Source organism: Cinclus cinclus, chromosome 4 (assembly GCF_963662255.1).
Source record: "Cinclus cinclus chromosome 4, bCinCin1.1, whole genome shotgun sequence".
NCBI lineage: Eukaryota > Metazoa > Chordata > Aves > Passeriformes > Cinclidae > Cinclus > Cinclus cinclus.
In genome coordinates, this window is record NC_085049.1 from 18,630,150 (window position 1) to 18,649,597 (window position 19,448).

Below are 19,448 nucleotides of genomic sequence, written 5' to 3' on the forward strand. Positions count from 1 at the left end.
GCACACAGCGGGCACGGCCAAGGAGCAGGGAAAACAGCGAGAGGATGGAAGTGAGGAAATAAGCACAGGGCGAAGGTGCTCTTGCAGAAAGATCTGGCTGATCTTAAAACCACATCCCCTGAAACCTTGAATCCCACTCGAGCCCTTCCACAAGGAGACAGACCATGATGCTTTCATCTTTACGTTTCTACAAACAATTCTTTCTGCCCTTTTTCTGAAAGGAAGACCAATAATTGCAACCGTGGGCTTCTCCTATCGTTGATGTAGTCCCAAATCACCAGTGAAGAGGTCTAAAGGGCCTCTCCTTCCCCAAAATAAAAATACTTTAAAAATCATCCCACCCTAACATTTTTTTCATATCTGAACATATATGTGTACAATTGCATAATACTTTATATATACATATAATAATTACATACTACTTTTTCTTTCCTGTTAGGAAACTTCCACAGCACCAACCTGATTCTTAACCAAAGGTTTGTCTTTCCCTCACTTAAATTTTTCCACAGTTGTGTTCCCACATCTGCAAGGCAGTTAAATGGAAAATCTTTTACTCCAATTACCTTCTTAATAATCCTTAAGAGTTTTAGTTTTGTGGCTGAAATCAGACACAGGTTTTCCCTGAAGAATATTGTAGATGAAAGTTGATGCTTCCTTGTTTCAAATATTTGTGCCGCTGCACTTACATGCAGTCATAGAAACTATGCAAGATTGAGTTTTTGTAAAAAGGCTAACATAGAAGTAAAGTATTTAAAAAAGATAGAAACATAACATTTGGGTAGTTCTGGAAGAGATATAATTTTTAATAAGCTTTGGAACACATTTTGAAAGGGCTTATATTACAAAGAGTTTTGAAAGTTTTAAAAGATGAGGATCAAACTGAAGCACAGACTTAGTCTAAATGATACATAAATGTCTAAATGATTGAATCAAATTTGGTTTCTCCACATTTTTCTACAGGAAGTTTTCATGCCACTTCAGAAGAAAAAAGAAAATCACAGGATCCTAGCCTTCTCTTACATGGAAAACCTGGTTTCTACCCACCTTCTCCATATCCTCTTCAGAGGATACACCCAGGGTTGTAGAGGAAACCTTGGAAAGTGTATCAAGAAGGGTTTGTGCTCTTTATTCTTACAGAATTAAAGATCTACAAGATTCCTCTTTCAACACTTCCCATTTGGCTTTATATTATACTGCCTTTTCATTTCCGTAACAGTAGTTCCTCATATTTCAGTGGTTTAAAGGTGAATTTATTCAGATCTGGTATGGAAAATGTGACTCAGATTCTTCACCTCATGAATCCCTACAACTTGTGGAAACACTTTGGACTTGGAGCATATAAATTACCTTATTCTTATGTGTGAAAAATTTACTCATTAAAACTTCTAAAGTTTAACAGCGCTGTCAAGCGTTCACAGAATTCTTGGTGTTAATGGAAAAACGAGTGTTGAAATGAATAATGTTTTATGAAAACTAAACACTCAGTGTAGAAAATGTAATTTCTTACTGATGGATCAACGCAACTGGGTGAATCACTAGAGATAAAGATCTAATGTCCTTTGCCTTGTAACTTCTGGAGTGTTACATAAAGAACTGTAACTAGACTGAAGTAATGCAAGCTATCTCAGCAAAAATACATCTGTATGGCACATTTACTAATGGCAGCTTGAGGCTTGGGGATGTTGCAGCAAAATACAACTTTTAAAGTAAGTTCTGCAGCTTCTCTGAGTTTTGGTCTTCTTTTTCTGTCTTTTACTTGCAACATCAGGGCCAGCTTGGCCCTGAATAAAAATAAAAGATCAATTCAAAGATTTTTTTTTCACATATCATAGATATGTAATAAATGGTGGTTTGTCTTTGCACAAATCCTCTGCAGTTCAGATAATATTTCTTCTTTCCCTTTCCGTCTCCTATTTCTTAGTTTTACCCAGGCCATGGATTCTGCTCTATACCTCAGTAGTTGGCAGCAGTTTAAGGATAACTTGAAATGCATCTCTGCGGTGGAGCATATTGCAGAGAACTTGGGTAAAAGGCTGATTGTTCAGACTGAGCTCTGGAAACAGTCAAATTGCACTCAACTTTTTTTTGTAGAGGCATTCAGGATACTGAACTGAGTCTGGAGAAAATGTACAATCTGTAACAAGAAATGCTACAAGATCTATGGATAACAATGCCATTGAGAGGCAGACTCGGCATGACTTTTCTGAAAGGAAATACTGACCTATTTCATAAACTCCTATTTTTATAAACTCCTTCAAATGAAGTAAAAGTCCAGTGGATACCATCTAATTGGATTTCCAAAGCATTTGACAAAATGTCTTACCAAAGGCTTATAGAAAAGAAAGGTGCTTTTATGGTTTCTCTCTTTAATTTGGTAAGAGATAAGAAACAGAAGAGAGAATCTGTAATTGAAAGAAGGGGAAATTGAGGCAAACAGAAAAAGGACAAAGTTTGCTGATGAGATTAAAAGCCTACAGGGTAAGGGTGTTAAAACCATTCAGCCGAACTAGGGCTATCTGCAGCAGGACCTTATTAAAGGTTTACAATTGTAAAAATAACATATAATAATGTCTGTGAGTATAAAATTATTCTCATAGCAAAAAAAAAAAAAAAACCAACAAACTAAATTTATATAAATTTAGTGAGTGGGTTATGAATGTTGTCTTTCAGCACAGAAATCTTAGAATTATGTAGTCGAGAAATAGATCAGTTTACTTTAGTGCTCATGAAAAGTCCAAATAGGAAACAGAACTATAATGAAAAGAAATAGAGGAGGGGAAAAAAAGCAAATTAAAAGTGAATATGATGACCTGCTTTTTGAGAGTGTTGCGTAGCTCATGCCCCCATCCTAAATCAAATATGATCAAGGTTATTGACTGTTTTGTGGTAGACAAAAAATGTTAGAACTCCTCATCTGGAGAAAGGAGATGGCTGACAGGGGATTTGACTGTAAAATCACCTGTAAAATCACAAATTATGTACAGGGGCTAAAATGCTCTTCATTTGTGTTTACAGTCTCTCAGTATCAGAAAAATAAAGAATGAGGTGAATTTTAAGTGTCAGATTCAAAATAAATCAAAATTGAGTTTTTCCACAGAACATAGCTAAACTTTGGAACTGATGAGCACAAGAGCTGAAAGATATCAAATTTTAAGTTGTAAGTTCAAGGAACAAATTAATAGATCAAAAAGCCATGAGGAGCTGTTAAGCCTCGAGAACTCATCTTTCAGGAAGTTGATGTACAAATCCTTTGAGGATAAGAGTGTATAGTGGAAAGAGTATATGGAGCAAAGTGCTTCCATGTGCTTATTCTCTTCTTGAAATATTCTGCAGCATTATTATAGTGAACTGTCAGTGACAGGATATTGAATTAAGTGGACCCTTGGGCTGACCCAGCCTGGCTGTTCCTATGTTGTGTTTGTAACCTGAAGATAACTTGTTGTGGATGGATTGAATTGCCCTGATGATGAGTTGTACCCGCCTGAAGATTCTCTGGTGCTTTCTCTGCCTCCTCTGTTTTGCTCCATCTTTCTCCTCTCCTAAATAGCTGCTGAAACAGTTCGTGTGAACTTGCATTTTGGGTAGTGCTGCTTACCTGTTTTCTTTTGGAATCCAAAATGCTTGTAAATCCACTAAATAGTAATTTTTTTACCTGGCTGAAGAGCAGCAGGAAAATCTACTTATGTAACCAATCCGGCACTGTACAACAGAGAATAATTCATGTACGTTGTGCAAAGCAGAACTTGGCACTTCTGACAGTCGCACTGAGGTGAACGGGCTTCCTACAACTAAAGGAGATCAGAAGGGGAAAACCTTTACGAAAACATTAGTAAAGGAAGAAGACTTAAACGTAAAATCAGTTATGATGAAAGTAAGCACTTTGTGAACATTGCAGTAGCATTTTCTCTGAAAAATTCGTGGGGTTTTTGTTTGTTTGTTTTTTATTAGTTTTACAGGCACGGCTAGAAGCAACACAGCAGACACGCTGCTATATTTATTTTTTTTGTCTTCGGGTGCCGGTCAGCTGCGTGCCAGGTACCAGAACTCGGAGGGGAGGCGGGAGGGGTGGCTGACAGTGGCGTGCAGAGCAGCGCAGGTACACACATACCTTCAGCATGGACTGGGGCCACGGCGAGCGGGGAAACATCTGGCAGCCCCAAGAATTCCAGATGAAATGGGTCGGGCGTCCCGCCCGTTCTTGGGGGGCAATGCTGGGGCACTAAGCACCAGCCGTGCCCGGAGCCGTGGAGAGGGGAAAACAGGGAAGAGCTGGTGATGGGAGGGATAACCGCGAGGTGTTGGTGTGTCAGCCGACTCGGACGCGAGTCGGAGGAAATGACTCAGAAAACGATGAGTTGGTTTGCGGAGGAGAACGTGTCGCCCTCAGTTTGAATTACAGCACAAGCACTGAACGGTCTCCGCTCGGCCGGCGCCGCGCACCACGCGGGGCCATTTTAGGGCGGCGGTGACCCCGCCGCAGCAGAGGTGCGGGCGGAGGCTCGGCCGCCGCCGCTTCCCGAGCCTTCGGCGGGAAGGGGGAGGTGTGGGAGCCGCCGGGAGCAGCGGGGCGGGGCGGCCCCCGGCTCCTCGCCGAGCTCTCCGAGCGCTCTCCGTGCGCGCCGCCCTCGCCCGCTGATGCAATCCGAGCCCGGCAGCGGCGGGAGCAGCGGGCGCTCCGGCCGGCTCCGATCCCGCGCGGCGCCGCCGCCGCTGTATCTGTCCTCGGGGCACGGCGATCCGCCGGCTCCATCCCGCCGAGAGCCCCGCAGGAACATCTCCCCCGCCTGCCAGGATGATCAAGGTAAGCGGAGCGGGTTTCCTGCCCAAATCCGCTCGTCCATCCTTCCGGCGATGCGGAGCGGTAGAGGGGCTTCTCCTTGGCAGATCGGTGGCTCGCCGGTTTGTGTTCACGGATTTTAGTGCCCCGATTTATTTGTGCTTTGCGGGGAGGTTTTCTGCCCCCGATGGATTTGCTGTTTGAGATTCAGAGGCAGACTGTGTGTGATTTTACCTCTTCACTTGCTCTTTCATTGCAGACGGCGTGTGTGGAAAAGAAGTAATTCTGTGGAAAAGAAATAATGAGGGGTGATGGAGAAGGGGAAGGGAAGATGTATGATTTCCTTCGGGGTAAATTTCTTGTTTATGGGATTCCCAGTGATTAAGAAAACACAAACAAAACTAACAAAAAACCAACAAACCAAAAGCCTGCAAAGGTTGTGGTTTCCTGGCAGATATCAAGCCTTTTTTTTGCCTGTGAGTTTGTTAAAGCTCTTATGTCTGCCCTTGTACTAAAATAGACTATGAGTAAAATCCAGTAATGTGCTTAGAGGTTTTGAGTAATTTCAGAAGTAACTTTAAATCATGGAATAGGAGTTGTTGGTAGCAAGCACTAATGTGGTAGATGAACATCTGTGGGCACTGTCCTTTTATAAATGTCATGTTTATATTCTTCAGCCTAGTGACCTGATCTAGGGATTAAGGAGTCTTCCTGGTCAAGGCAAAGGGCACGGGGTTAGCACAGATACTTTTCAGTTAGACAAAGGGAACAACATCACAGTCATATTCCACCCCGGGGAACACCTTCAGTAATGCTTGGGTTCTGAGAAAGATTTGTTCTGGGCTGACTGGGAACAGCACAGCTGCAGTCTGATGCCAAAGTTAACAACTGAGGAAAACCATGGAGGAGTTATTTGCTTTCCTTGGGTCACTTTAGCAGATGGAGTATAGGCACAGCAGCTATGTCACTGGCCGGTGTCTCCCCAGCTCCTCTGCTGCTGATGGCAAGTGTTCCTCACATCCATCAAGTCTCTCCCCTGGGTGGCTCTGGAAGTCGTGCAGTTGCTACACATGGTGGCAGGGCTAGGATGGAGGAGCCTTGGGATGCTGTCATAGCCCCATTTGCCCTCCCTGCAGCTGGAGAGTGGCAGGCCAGCCATGGCAGAGAACTGGTCTGAAACTACTTAGGGAAAATATCCAAGAGCTCCTGCAGCCACAATGCTCAGAGACAGAATGGAGCATCTCAAGGAAGGAGACTGTCATGTTTTATATCACTTCTGATAGACCTGTTGTGTGTCAAGGAAAGAGGACAAGGCTCCTGTTTCCAGGGTGTCCTCCAGTACCTGTAAGGAATCCTCTGGCATGGCCTTAAAAAAAGAACGAGTAACAGGGAAACCATAGACCTAACAACCTGCCTGCTCAAAGCAGCACTGACATCTTGTTGGGTTCTTCTCACCTGCACAAACCCGACCTTAGCTTTATCTTTTTTACTGTGGAGGACATGGAAGGAAGCAATAGCTACAGCAGTAAAAAGACACTCTTGCCACTTGGAAGTGATGTGGTCTTGGGCAAGTCAGTGCTCTCTGAGCCCTTTACCCTTTATTTGCCTCATCTGTTCAGACTCCAGGGTTCTGGCTGTCATTGCATGTTTGTAGAGCATTTATCAAAGGTACAGAAAATTACGATTTGATTATCACCATACTTATGTAAAACCTCATATATTTATAAATAACATAATCAACAGCATTGTTCCACCTCCTTGTCCCTTTATCTCTCCCTTCATGATTTCCTGTGTTTAGTCACAATTCTCCATTTTTCCTTGAACTACTTCCAGCTCAGTCGCAACCCTCCCTTTCTGTCCTGCTTAATGTATAAGAAATGAATTACGCCTCTAGTTTCTGCAGTCTCTGCCTTGTCCACCTAATGCACTGATTGTTACTGACAGGCCTAGCACTTGTGCGTGATCCAGTGGATATGCTGATTTTTTTCCCATGGAAATAGAGCATTGAAATATGCTGCAAAGCCATAGGTAAAAGAGAAGATTGCAAAGTCATGAGATAGCTTTAATGCAACTGATACCTTGTTAACAGATATGTCCATAGGCCATATCCTTTATTTAATTAGATAGATGAAAATAATTCAGATGGATTCATTAGCCATTAATCTCTCCCTGGGAGGATAGTGTTAGGAGAGGAGGTAAATCAGTTAATTAAACTGTAAACACTCAGGTGCTCTGCATTTATTCAGGCATTTTGAAACAAATTAGGAGATGTGGGAATGGTAAAGAATTGGAACAGACATTTTTGTTGCTTCCCTGCGTAATGCCACTTTCTTAAATGAATAATCATAGCTGAATGTATAATGCTGAAAATTACTGTTAGGTTTGAGGGCAGGACCTTCAGTGTCAGAATGAAGGAGCCAAGCAGTAAATTCTCCCTGTAAAATTTGCACAATCAGCCTTCTTAGGCCACAGATGTGAGGACTGGCACGTTCATGTCAACACAGTGACACATGTTCCTCGCACTGTTGGATAAGCTCATCAGGCAGCTCTATGAGTTCAAGGCACTCAGTGCTAATTGTGGCTTTTGATAATGAATTGTGGCGACCCACATGAAACAATGGATGCAGTGAGAGATTAAATGACCAAACTTCATCTAGAAAACCTGACTTTAGGTGGTAGTTGAGCATCAATCAAAGTAGTATGTGACTCTTAATATGTTATGTTCATAGTCACTGCCATGTTTGCACCTTGATGCCTCCCATTCTAACATAGGATGAAGTGAATGGGTGGCCCCGTTTACCTTGGAAACAACCTCATTATTTTATGGCTTTATACATTAAAGGTCCAGGTAAAATTACATCATAAAATAGAGCACCTGTTCCAGAAGGGCAGTTTAGGAAGTATTACCATATGCTGTTGCAGAGGAAAATCCAGTGTTACGCTTAGAGGAAAACACCCTTTGGTGTGTACATCAGAGGATCCAAAACTTAACATAAGAATAGTTGAAACTATCTTTAAAAATTATAAATACGTTTTACCCATCTGGGTTTTTTGTGCATCTTGGCCATAGTTTATTACTAGTTTTGCAAACTAATGTCATAATACCATTCCAAAAGAGTTACTCATTTACTTGTTCCCTTGAGGTCTACAGTGTGTTCTGAGTTTTATTTTAGAATATACCTGAAGCATTAATGAAGGGCAGCATATAACTTCTCAGCAGGTACACAGCTACTGCTAATTCAGTTTTCCTGTTAGAGCATGCCATGCACCATATTGATAAAAAACGTTCCTAGTAGGTGCAGAAAATCGTTCTGCCTGGTATACAAATAGGGTTTAAGTCCACAAGGTTCTGACTGGAATAATTTCCACTAGGATTCAGAGACGTCACTGCCACACAAATTATGTCCATGTGCTTAATTCCATTTAGACTAAATGGCTCTGCCTAAAGAAGTTAGGGGAAGGGGCTGACTGTAGCACATCCACTTGTGTGCTCCTCTGGTCTTTAGTGTCCTCCAGGCCTGGTTGGCACAATGTAAAACTCTGCTGCTCCCTTCTAGTTCAGAAGGCAGAGTGAGATTTTCTTTTGTTCAGCCCTATGGGGCCAAAACTTAAGTGAATTCAGGTAAGTCTTCATCATCTTTCTCATTCCTTTGTTCTGGAGCTCTCTTCTGCTGCTGGTGCCAGTTTGGTCCACTCCAGATTTGTTAGTTTTTATCTTCTTCCTCTTGTGATGCCAGGCAAGCAGAGACTTGTCTCTTCCGTAATAAATGTTTGAATTTGCATTACTCTTATTGAGAATGAAGTTTTTTAAACCTTTGATGCTGAGAGTTTGAAAGAACAGAGTGTGTTCAGTCTGGAGAAGGCTGTGGGATGGTGTAATAGCAGCCTTCCACGATCTAGAGGAAGATGATGGAGATAGGGCCGGGCTCAGCAGTGCTGTATGGCAGGAGGACAAGAGACAATGGCATTAACTGAAACAAAAAAGGTTCAGATGGTATGTAAGGAAAAAATTCTCTCCACAAACACAGGTGGGAAGTGGGTTGCCAAGAGAGAGACTGTGCAGTTTCCATCCCTGGGAGCTCTCAAGACCCAGATGGATCTAGCCTTAGAAACCTGGTCTGAGCTCAGAGCCTACCCTGCTTTGAGCAGGAGGTTGAATTAAAGATATCCTGAGGTCCCTTCTAGCCTGGACTTTCCTGTGGTCCTGAAAAAAAGCTTACAAACTATTTTTTTTAATTGAGTCTTAGTTTTTGACACAGCCAGTGGTGTGGACCAGTATATATTTGTCCAGAGCCCTGAATGCTAGGTTTTAACAGCACAGTCTGTGTAAAGGTGGTGTTTAAACTCACCACTGTAGGCAGATTTCTTTGCAGAAGGTATATTATTTAACATGTCAGTATAGTAGTATTATTTTCCTTATTATCTTGAAGAGGTCCATGAGCTTGACAGAAGAGGCTAAGCTGGAAAACTATAAAGCACTGAATAGAAGGAGATATTTTTGTTTTGCAGGAATGTGAACTTGCAATTCATCTGAAATATAATCTGTAAGGTTACCACATGAAATTGCATATTCTGCTCTTATAAAATGATACAATTGCTTATCATAATGCAATTAATTAAAAATGATAGGTAGTCCACCTAAAATCAACAGTAGCAATACAATTTCTATTGATGTAGAGTTTTTCAACCTCCATTAAAATAAAAGGAATTCTCAGTCAAACAACTATGGAAAAGAAACTTCAAGTGTTAACATTTACTATGAAGTTATCATCAACACAACTGGCAGGCCAGTTGCTAAGTAAATTTCTTACCAGGTGCATGATGCAGGCTTTACTTCACTGATTTTAAAGTTTGAAGAAACTGGTGGAGAGGCTAAGTTTTTGATTCTGGATGAAGAAAAGTGTAAGTATTTTTTTAACAGGCTCTATAGTTTATATTTCATTTGTTATAAACTATTTTTATAAATGTATAGTTTTCAGAGTACCATAATTATTTTTTTGAGAACAGAGAATCAAGGTTTATTATCAAATTATCAACATCACAGTCCTTCTGAATTCTGCCCTGTGGCAATGCCTGCTTAAAATTTGACAAACGCTTTCCTAATTGCTTGAAAGTATTGTCTGATATATAAAGGATAAAAGCTCAAAAAATGAATAAACATGAAGTAATGGTCTTAGCACAGGGTGGTACTACATGTACTGGCTACACAGGCAGTTTTGCCACAGCTGTACAGCTGCGTGTGTACATGCATGCAGAAAAAAAACATAATTGTATTCATATGCTCATGTATTTGAGGCATTTATCCATGATGAGTATGTCATCTGAATTTTCAGTATTATCCTTTATCTTTCAGCAGTTTTTCAGAGACCATTTTTGGCATTTACAGTTTGATTCTCTTCTTGACACCTGAAGATAGAAGTTCAGTAACAGCATTCCTTTCTGGTTGTTCACTAAGCTGAAAATTAGCATTTACAATTGTTTTCTTTGGGATTTTTTTTATTTTAGGTGGTGTGCTGTAGCCACCAATGCTTTCATCATGTTAATTGGTTAAAATATTTATTAGAGCACACATACAAAATGAATATTCTGTCCTGCCATTTCCAGGTGAACTGGATTTCAGCAATGGACAAATTAGATGCAATTCTAAACTTTTAAGGAGCTCAATATTAACTTCATGCATTCTGAAATGTGAAAAACAGTGATGTTCATGTGCATTGAAGCCTCACAGACCTCTTCGTTATGTTATAAATAAGTAATTTGTCAATTGAGATTTGTGGAGCTGAGCAGAGTTGTTGGGTCATTGATACAGATGCTGAATAGTAGGAAGACAAGCCTACATTACTTGTTATAGGCCAGTTTATTATCTTCATTTCCAGTGCCATTCCTTACCATTTCAAAGCTGTCATTTTTCTAATAGAGACTGCATCACTCCTGATTTATGATTGTTACAGCTTTAGCCATGCTATGATTTGGGCAAAGATCCTCTTTTTTGTTTTGTGTACTTCGTGTGTGCGTAATGGTGACACCTCTGCAAATACCTCATCTGTGACCACACTTTTCCAAGGCCACTTCTAACGTGCTGAGTGATATTTTGCTCTCAAATTCCCTGGGCAGCATCCAGTTTGCTCTGGGCAGTGTCAACAAACGATAGGGGATTTCAGATGAAGGACTTGCTCACATTGTTTAGAAAGGACACATAGGATAAGGTTAACACAGCTCCAAAATTCTGGAGTGTTATAACCCATGATTTTTCCCTGTCATAGAGTTGTTGCACAGTTGAATATATGTTAACTAGGTGGCGTATCTGGTTCTGTCACTACTTTGAAATATTTACCTCTTTTGAGCAGATGATTTGAAGAAAAGCAGCTTCTTCTGGTAGTTATCTTGTTGTTGTTATCTTGTTGTTGTACCACATTCAAGGGAGCAATGTGTGACACTGCAGTGATGCTGTAGTTGTGCCCAGCTTTTCCTGGTTTGTTAGTAAGCTTCCATGGGATTATTTACATTTTCTTGGTGTGAATAATGCTTATTATCTTCTGTTACAGCCTCTGCAACTCAAAAGAATGTGAAGCAGTTAAGTTCTTAGAATATTCTGAGCTGAACATCGATCATGCAAATATGCTCCCTCTCTGTTGTTACTGGGACAAGAACATTGTTGTAGATGCTGCACTCAAACAGGTCCCAAGGATTTTCCCTATGGCTTAGCTCTGTTCCTAGTGCCCTTTACATCAAGTGGAAAGCTTCAATTTTGTTTCTACTTCGTTGAACTGTGTCTAGTTGAAACAAATCAGGGCAGTGTTTGAACACAAAAGAAAACACTTGTCACAGGGGTATAAAACGGACTTTGGAGAGGTCTCCCAGTACTTCAAACCAGTTATGGCAGCCTTAAAACCACTGGAGCTGGTATAGACAGGTGTTCTGCAGCCAACACCTGTGTGCTGTTCATCAAGAAGCTTGAAAAGGTTATAGCTGTGAGTAGTGAGCAGCCAAACCCGTTGTAAATCAGTCATTTACACTTGTTCTTCCTTGAGAAGAATTGTAATGGATTTGATGGGTATGTTTAAGTTCCTGGGGAGCAGTGCAGACCCTATTCTGGCACCTCAGTGAATTCCCTGAAGCAGCTGCCAAGCAGGGTGAAGTCTGCCAGTGCCACAATCCATGCCTCAATTTCCTGTTTGTAGAAGAGACTTAGAAGAGATATTTCAGCCTTCTTTCACCTAGGTGTTGTGACTGTAGAGCCAGGCTTTCAGGTCTTACAGTGAGAAGAGTCCTTTGAAGCTTTTAAATAATGAAGATCTTTGTCTTTATCTGGAATAAACAGTTCCAGCCCACCATCAGAATCCAAGAGAACACAATATGTGCAATATTTCTGGAAAAGCTTGCTGTCCTTCTGGGTTTTGTTTGTTTGTTTGTTTGTTTGTTTGTTTGTTTTTTCCCTTCTCCCCTGCCTTGAATCATCTGTTTAAAGAGGTATAGGATAACTTTAATGCACCCCTTAACAAAACCTACTAGATCACTGTGAGCCCTGAAAACTTGAGTCAGGGTCCTTCTGCAGCATTGTGTCTGAATGTCCAGGCAGAACCCACATCTGGGTGTGCATGGTTCTGTCTGCAGACAGAGAAATGGAGAGACGTTTGTTCAGACATTTGAGAAGAACAGCACAGCAGAGAAACACATTTATAAGGAGCACTCTCTGACTAGTGGAGCAGAGTGTACCTGCAGATTTGAGCTCATTCCGATCCCCAGTTTAGATAGCTGCTGCCATGCCTTATCAGCTTCATCTATTCGACACTTCACGGACACTTTCCCAGCATCTTGGGAAACAGGGACAGGGAATAACAGCCCTAACAGCCAACACACTGCAGAAACTCGTGCTTCTTGTGCTTTTCAGCAGTGGCATTTGATAATGGGTTGTGATTAAATAGGCCATGCAAAGTCACCAGGGCTACATGTGGTATCAAGCCAGCCTGTGTCAGCCCTTTACACACCAGCAACCACATGTGCACTTGTATTCGAGAGCCAGCTGTGTAAGTTACAGTTCCATGATCTCTAGTGGGTCTGTACAAAGGACTTATGGTGAAAAAATTAACTCCTTTTTCCTCAAAAAGCTGTTCTTTTTCCTCCACAGAGCTTTTGTTTTCAGTGTATCATTCATCTTTCCTCAGTGTCTTATGTAAACCTTTATTCTAATGCAAAATGGACTAAAATGGGACATGGTCTGAGCACTCTGAGAATAGCTACAAATGACCCCTTATACAGGCCAGTGATTCAGGCCTGACCTCATGCTTCTCCTGGTGCTGCTGTAGTTATGAGGAAGCTTGCTAACAGGACTGTGTCCTTAAAAACTGGTTTTTGTCTGCTAGCTTTTTTTTCTTTGAGCATGTCAGTTCTCATTTTGGAATCCATTACTATCTCTGCTGTGGTTTGGTTGGGTTTTTTCCCCCCCAGGAGTTTACAGTGATTTATTTGCAAACTGCAGAAACTTTGAATTCCCGCACTAAATTGTTTGCTTCCAGTTCTAAGCCCTGAGTAAGTCTTCAGACAATGATTTGATTTGTTTCTGCTCTCTGTGCCTTCATGTTATTTATATTTTCATTTGGTAATTGCATAAAGCCAATTGCCTTGGTCATCAACTGCAGAATCTGTGTGGAGTTTCCACTATCAGGCAGTTTCACAAATAAATTGCAAGTTACATTTTACGCATCTGTCATTTATCTGTACAGCTGTTTCAGAATAAAAATTATAGTCAGTGTAACTGAATCTTCAAGGAAAATAAACAAATTAGTTTTTATTGTGATTAGGCTCATCTTTTCTGGTATTATAATGCAGTTAAAAATGTATCCTGCCTCATTTTACTATAAAATCTTAAAATGCTAATTTAGTATCGGGCATTATAGAACACATGAGGAAAGAGAAATGTTAGAGAAAGCATAATGACCGCAAATTTGTGATGAAGAGCAAAGAAAGCCCTGCTAAAGTGCTAGGGGAAAGGCTATAATAACATTTATACCCTTTCCTGTTGCCGGTTTGATGCAAAAGATCTCATATCAAAGAACCAAGCCTAAACACAATAAAACTGTGGTGTCTTTCAGAATTCAATTTGTTTTGTTTGAGCAGTCACTGTATCATACAGTCATGAGACACTATCCAGTTAGAAAACAGGCAGGTGAATTTTTAGGTCAGCTGGATCCAGCTGGTTGCTTTAACATGTTTTCCTTCATACTATTCTAGCAAACAATGCACTTGTTAAAAAACTAATTAATGCTGGAAGGGACAAACAAACCAACAAAAGAATCACTTAGAGGCACTGTTCATAGGAGTTAGAGATGGAAGAGCTCCATTAGGTCATCTGCCTCTTCCCTTCATTGTACGAGGCTGTTTTCCCAAATCAGAAGGGGAGAGCCAGTAAACTGTGAAGACAGAGGAAGTGGCACTGGGGAGTGACAGAGCAACGGAAGGGTCATAGGAAGGAAAACAATCAAGAACAGCATGAGCAGTGCATTTAGAAATCAAGGTAAAAACAGACTGCACTTGAAGGTCATTTGTGAAGAAGATTTCTTTAGAGTACTTGCCTATTTCTGAAAAAAAAGAAAAAAATAGGAAGGAGAATTGTATTGATGTGCAGGAAATGTATTAAGACCAAACTGACTGTTGAATAAAGGGGCACCACGCAGAGTTTACAGCTGCTTTATGTCCTGTGTTGGATGGGACTGATGGGAGGCTTTCAGTATTTTTCAGTTGGGAAGGATCACACTTCAGACTCCATGGTGTATGGTTGTAGTTCACAGCTCATGTTGTAAATTTTTCTGAAATATGTGACAGAATAAATTCAGCCTGAAGCTGAATTGATCCCTGGTCAGGGCCCCCTTAGGGTTAGTTTCAGCAAAATGATTTGTTTTCTACTTCTGCTGATCTCTTTGTTTCTTTAGGGTTCTTGATAATTCAGCTTGTCAAACACACATTCTTTTTGGACTCCAGGAGTAGATCTCCTTCACCTTGTCTAGCCTTGCTACTTTTCAAGTGAACTGAGACAAGAAGAAATACTTGCAAGCATCAAGTCCAGGCATTACTGAACTTATTCAAATGTCAATTTAAAAAAAAAAATAACTGAGTAAAAAAATTAACATTAGTTCTATCAAAGGTTTTTCACCAGAGTGCTGCTTGCAATGGCTTTACTTTGCAAACATTGTTCTGCATTTATTTGTTCTCATGGAGCCAAGTTTGCCTGGTTTTACAGATGTGTTACAGCTATAAATGTTACTAAACATGAGTCTTGGGTGGACTGGCTGAATATTTCCACTTCTTGATGGTCTCTGTTTTAAGATTTTTCTAACCAGGAAGTTGTGCTCATATAATCTGAATTGTCTTTTATTTAAGCATAATAAAACCAGTGATGTGTGCTTTAAGAGGAACATATTTCAGTTTTAGTCAAACCAATTAAACTGGTTTAAATTAAAGCCGGTAAACTGCTCAAGTCAGGGTTAAGTACCTGCACATATTTTTTTAAACTAATTTATTTACAATCTATTTCAATTCAACCTTATTTCATGCAGTGCAGCTTTCTTGGACTTAAAGCCTCTTGTATTTTCAAAGCCCCAGTGCTTTTACTGTGAGGTAAAGTTATTATTTAATAGTGTGGAAGCCTTCTTTTTCTGCTACACTAGTTGCCTTGTGCTTTTCTTTGTTGTATGCTGTCATTGCACAGCCTCTGTTTAACTAACATTAGTGCCAGCCCAAGGTTGAATAAGCAGCTACAGTAAGGTGATAATGCCAAGCTGCCGACGCATCAGGGAAGATCTGTGTAAGAAGAAAGAGACTTAAAAATGTATTGGAAGTGCAGAAATTAGCATTGTACATTGTGTAAATGGGCTGGCTCAACAAATGGACTTGGTGACAGTTTCATGGTAGCTCAGACATGTGTTGTGTATGTTCATGTTCATATACCTGCAGTATAAAAACAGGATTAAAATTCTTTTGTATCATGCACCTGCTCCCATGAGAGCTAAGATAAACAGGCGTGGCTGTTGGCTTTCGTAAATGAGCTTCTTAAACTATGGAAATCTTTCACAAGTGACATTAAATTAAAAAAAAGTAGTTGATATTAAAAATAGTACTACATCACTTCGCCTTTCAGCAACTTTTTTTTTTTTTTTTTTTTTTTTTTTTGTTAGGCTGTGAACATTATTAGCATTTGTTTTTTTTCCCCTGCAAATTTATCTTTTATGTGATGTGGCTTGCAAATTGTATTCAAATTGTATACATTTCCTAGGGACAGATAAAAGCTGTTTTGAAGTCATGGAAGTATTTTTTTCTGACTGTAGCAATACACAGAACATATGGCATTTGTGCACATTGGATTCTGTTTTATACCTGGAACAGAAAGGCAGCTCTGGTTTGTATGGCTGTGAATGACAAAGTACCTGTCATCACACACCTCATTTGGCTTGCCTGTAGGCAGTACCACAGTGTGAGTCTTGTATTGGATTTATTGATCTGCTGTATTCCTGCAATCTAGCAACTGTTCTTCTAATTTCATTACCCTTCTAGTGCAAATTAGAGCATGAACTATTTCTTAGACACTTAGTAGCCAGAAGCAGGCATGGAGAAAAAGCTGTTAAGACACTGTTTTAGCTTGGAGAAATGTCTCAGAAAGGACTTCCTTAGTTGAAAATTGTCTTTCCTATGACTTATGACTGGGAGGAAGTTTCTGATCCATCTTTTCTGGGGCCTGATGACTGCTACAAGATAGGATGGGGTTTATAGGAGGAGATGGGTTTGCTTTGGTAGAAGGAACTCTGTGCACTCACTGCTGCCTGTCCATGGTTTCTTTAGGTTCTTGACCTCCATGAATAGCCAGTGCTTGCCCAAAAAAGCGCTGTCTACAATTCTTTCATGGACATGAAATTAGGTTTCAGGATGTTCCCTGTCACTGGTAGTCCTCTACCAGGGCACTGCTGCTATTGATGAAGTTCTCCCTCAGAGTGGTGACATTGGAGCGGTCTGTGGGGGACTTCAAACAGATGACTGGTGAAACCAAAAAAGATGACTAAGGATTTTGTGAAGCTGCTTTGAAAAGCATCCAGTATGATTTTCTAGCTGAAAGTGTGAGCTCTGTCAATAACATTTTCAATTTGTTTCTTTAGTCTTGCCTTCTGCTAGGGAAAGTTTTCTGTTCCCTAGTGGTAAGAAGAGTTCTCAAACAACAAGGAAAATGAATTGAACAGATAACTGATTAAAGAATTAGTTTTCTTTGAGAAAGTGTGACAAAGTACATGGCATATAGAAGTAACTGGAAAATTTTTTTGAGAACTGGTGACTTTGTTTTTTTTAAATAAATAATCTCATACTCTATAGATTAAGGAAATGCAGTTTGCAGCTGAAGTTCACAGTGATGAAGCTTCTGGTAATCTTCAGTTCTTGTTTCATAACTGAAGATGAGCCAATGAGATGGAGTAGCTGAACCCAAAGCACAGCAGTTTGACAAAGCACCTGGTGGAGCTGCAGTTTATAGAACACAGTCCCAAATGAGAACAAAAATGCTGATGATTCTGCTGAATGTCTTAAAAGCCCCTAAGAGTGAAGGCACAGGAAAAGCTAAGGCACACTCATGCAGTCTAGGAAGCCTGGGAAGTTTAGGGAGGAGATGGGCCTATTTTTGTAGCAGAAGGCTGAATGATCTGAGTGCATAGAAGTAGGGAAGACAGCAGGGAAAGCATTTCTGCAGCATCATGATGCTAGAAGATGTTGAAGATATGTGTGTGTAAGGCAGCCTGAGGACCAAGTGCAGGAGCTCTAGCAGAAGTGCAGGTTACAACTGTTAAGCCTAAAATTTGCCAAAAGTGCCAGTAAGTGTTGCATACACAAATACCCACCTAAGGCTTTACCTCTGCCTTGTATAAGAGTTAGGTTGGAACTAAGTGATAGTGTGAGGGAGCACTGTTACCCTGGTGAGTGTGTTGTGATTACTTCTGTCAATGCTAAAGGAGTTGTAATAGTCATTATAGCATTGAGGTCTTCCGTAAAAGTAATAACAGAATTACTGCTCAGCAGGTCTTTATTTCAGTAGTATTTCACAGTGATAAAATTATATATAAACCCCATTTTAAAACCAAATTTAATCTATTGTAAGAATTTACACCTCATTCTCATACTGGCGTTACAGTAATGTTAAAATCAATGTGCATTTTCAGTATATTTGAAGCAAAACTTTGAATTACTCTTCTATTTCCTATTTAGAAAAGGCAGTTACATATACCACAGAGCAAATACTGATATCTCTACAGCACAACATAGGAAATAATGTAATGGTTGTATAATTGGACAGCTGCTTGAGACAGTCCTGAGTGACTTCTGAGAAGTTGTTGACCCAGTGGCTGAAATGTATCTTTAGGATAACATCAGTGTTTTAATGGAGGCAGTTTTAAATCTACCATGCTATTAAACACAAAGGGCAGATTTATACTTGGCATATCTCCATTGGCAATGTTGGCACTAAACCAGGGAGCAATTTTCCATATTGCATTTAGCAACATGTTTCAGATTTGTAAGCCATGAAGCCATTAAAATATGACTCCATTAATTAGAAAGCAATTGTGGTATTTAATTCTAGTGCTGAGGGATTAACTCAGTTTAATCTCAGTGTGGTTAACAAAGGCAGTTAGTTCCTTACATTAAACATGAGTTAAATCTGTGAAAAATAATGTCATCACGGAGAACAGGATTGGCCCCATGACATGTGCTCAGAAATTGGGCTGTTGACTTCACTGAGTTCAGGGGTAATCTTGAACTGAAGGGCAACGTGATGGAGCCCCCAGGGGCTGTTCCTGTAGGTGGGCTGTACTTCCAGTTCACATGCAAGCTTGGTATCTTTAAAAAATATTATGAAAGAGAATATTAAACTGTATCCAGCTTCAGTCTTCTGTGTTGATGCCAGCTCTTGCTTTAGGGCAACTTCTTGAAGCAGCAACAGGAAGAAACTGAAGCATAATGGTTGAGTACTTGTCAGTATTTGCTGTCACCAGTAATTACTACTAGCAAATCCAAGCTGGCATACTGGATATTAGACATAAGCCAGCAATGGAGCTGGAGCCCTTTGAGATATTCTTCTTCCACAGCTGGCAATTCCCATCCTGTTAGCTGGTAACCAGCATGCTCTCCATCCTAATTCATTGCAGTGCAGAGAAAAATCAGTTGGCTCAATTCATCTATGGAATACTTCACTACTGTCAACTGATGGTGTCATGAAGGCTTTCTAGGGTTTTACCTAGGATTTGGAAGTATTTGAAAAATTACAGGTAAAGCAAGGACCTGTTGTTATATAGTGTCCTTTGCTTTGGGTAACACTTTAGTTGTGCTTGAGTATGCTGCCGAGTGCCCATGCACACTCTGCCAAAGTCATGTCTTTTTGGAGGAGAAAACCCTAAGCTTTATGGCAAATAAAACATAATGTTAATGAAGAATAAAGCATACTGTGATACTATAACGAGATTTATGATCTCTCTTGGCACATTGCCTTTTAGTGGATAGGGAGGGTCCTGTAGCCACGATTGCCTGCCTTGCTTTAGAGGGTTATCAAAAAGAGGATCAGAAGGGTTAAAGATGAGAAAAGGAAGCAGGAGGGGTCTTGGGGGCTCCTTGGGGGGAAGGGGAGAGGAAGTGAGATCTGCTGTGG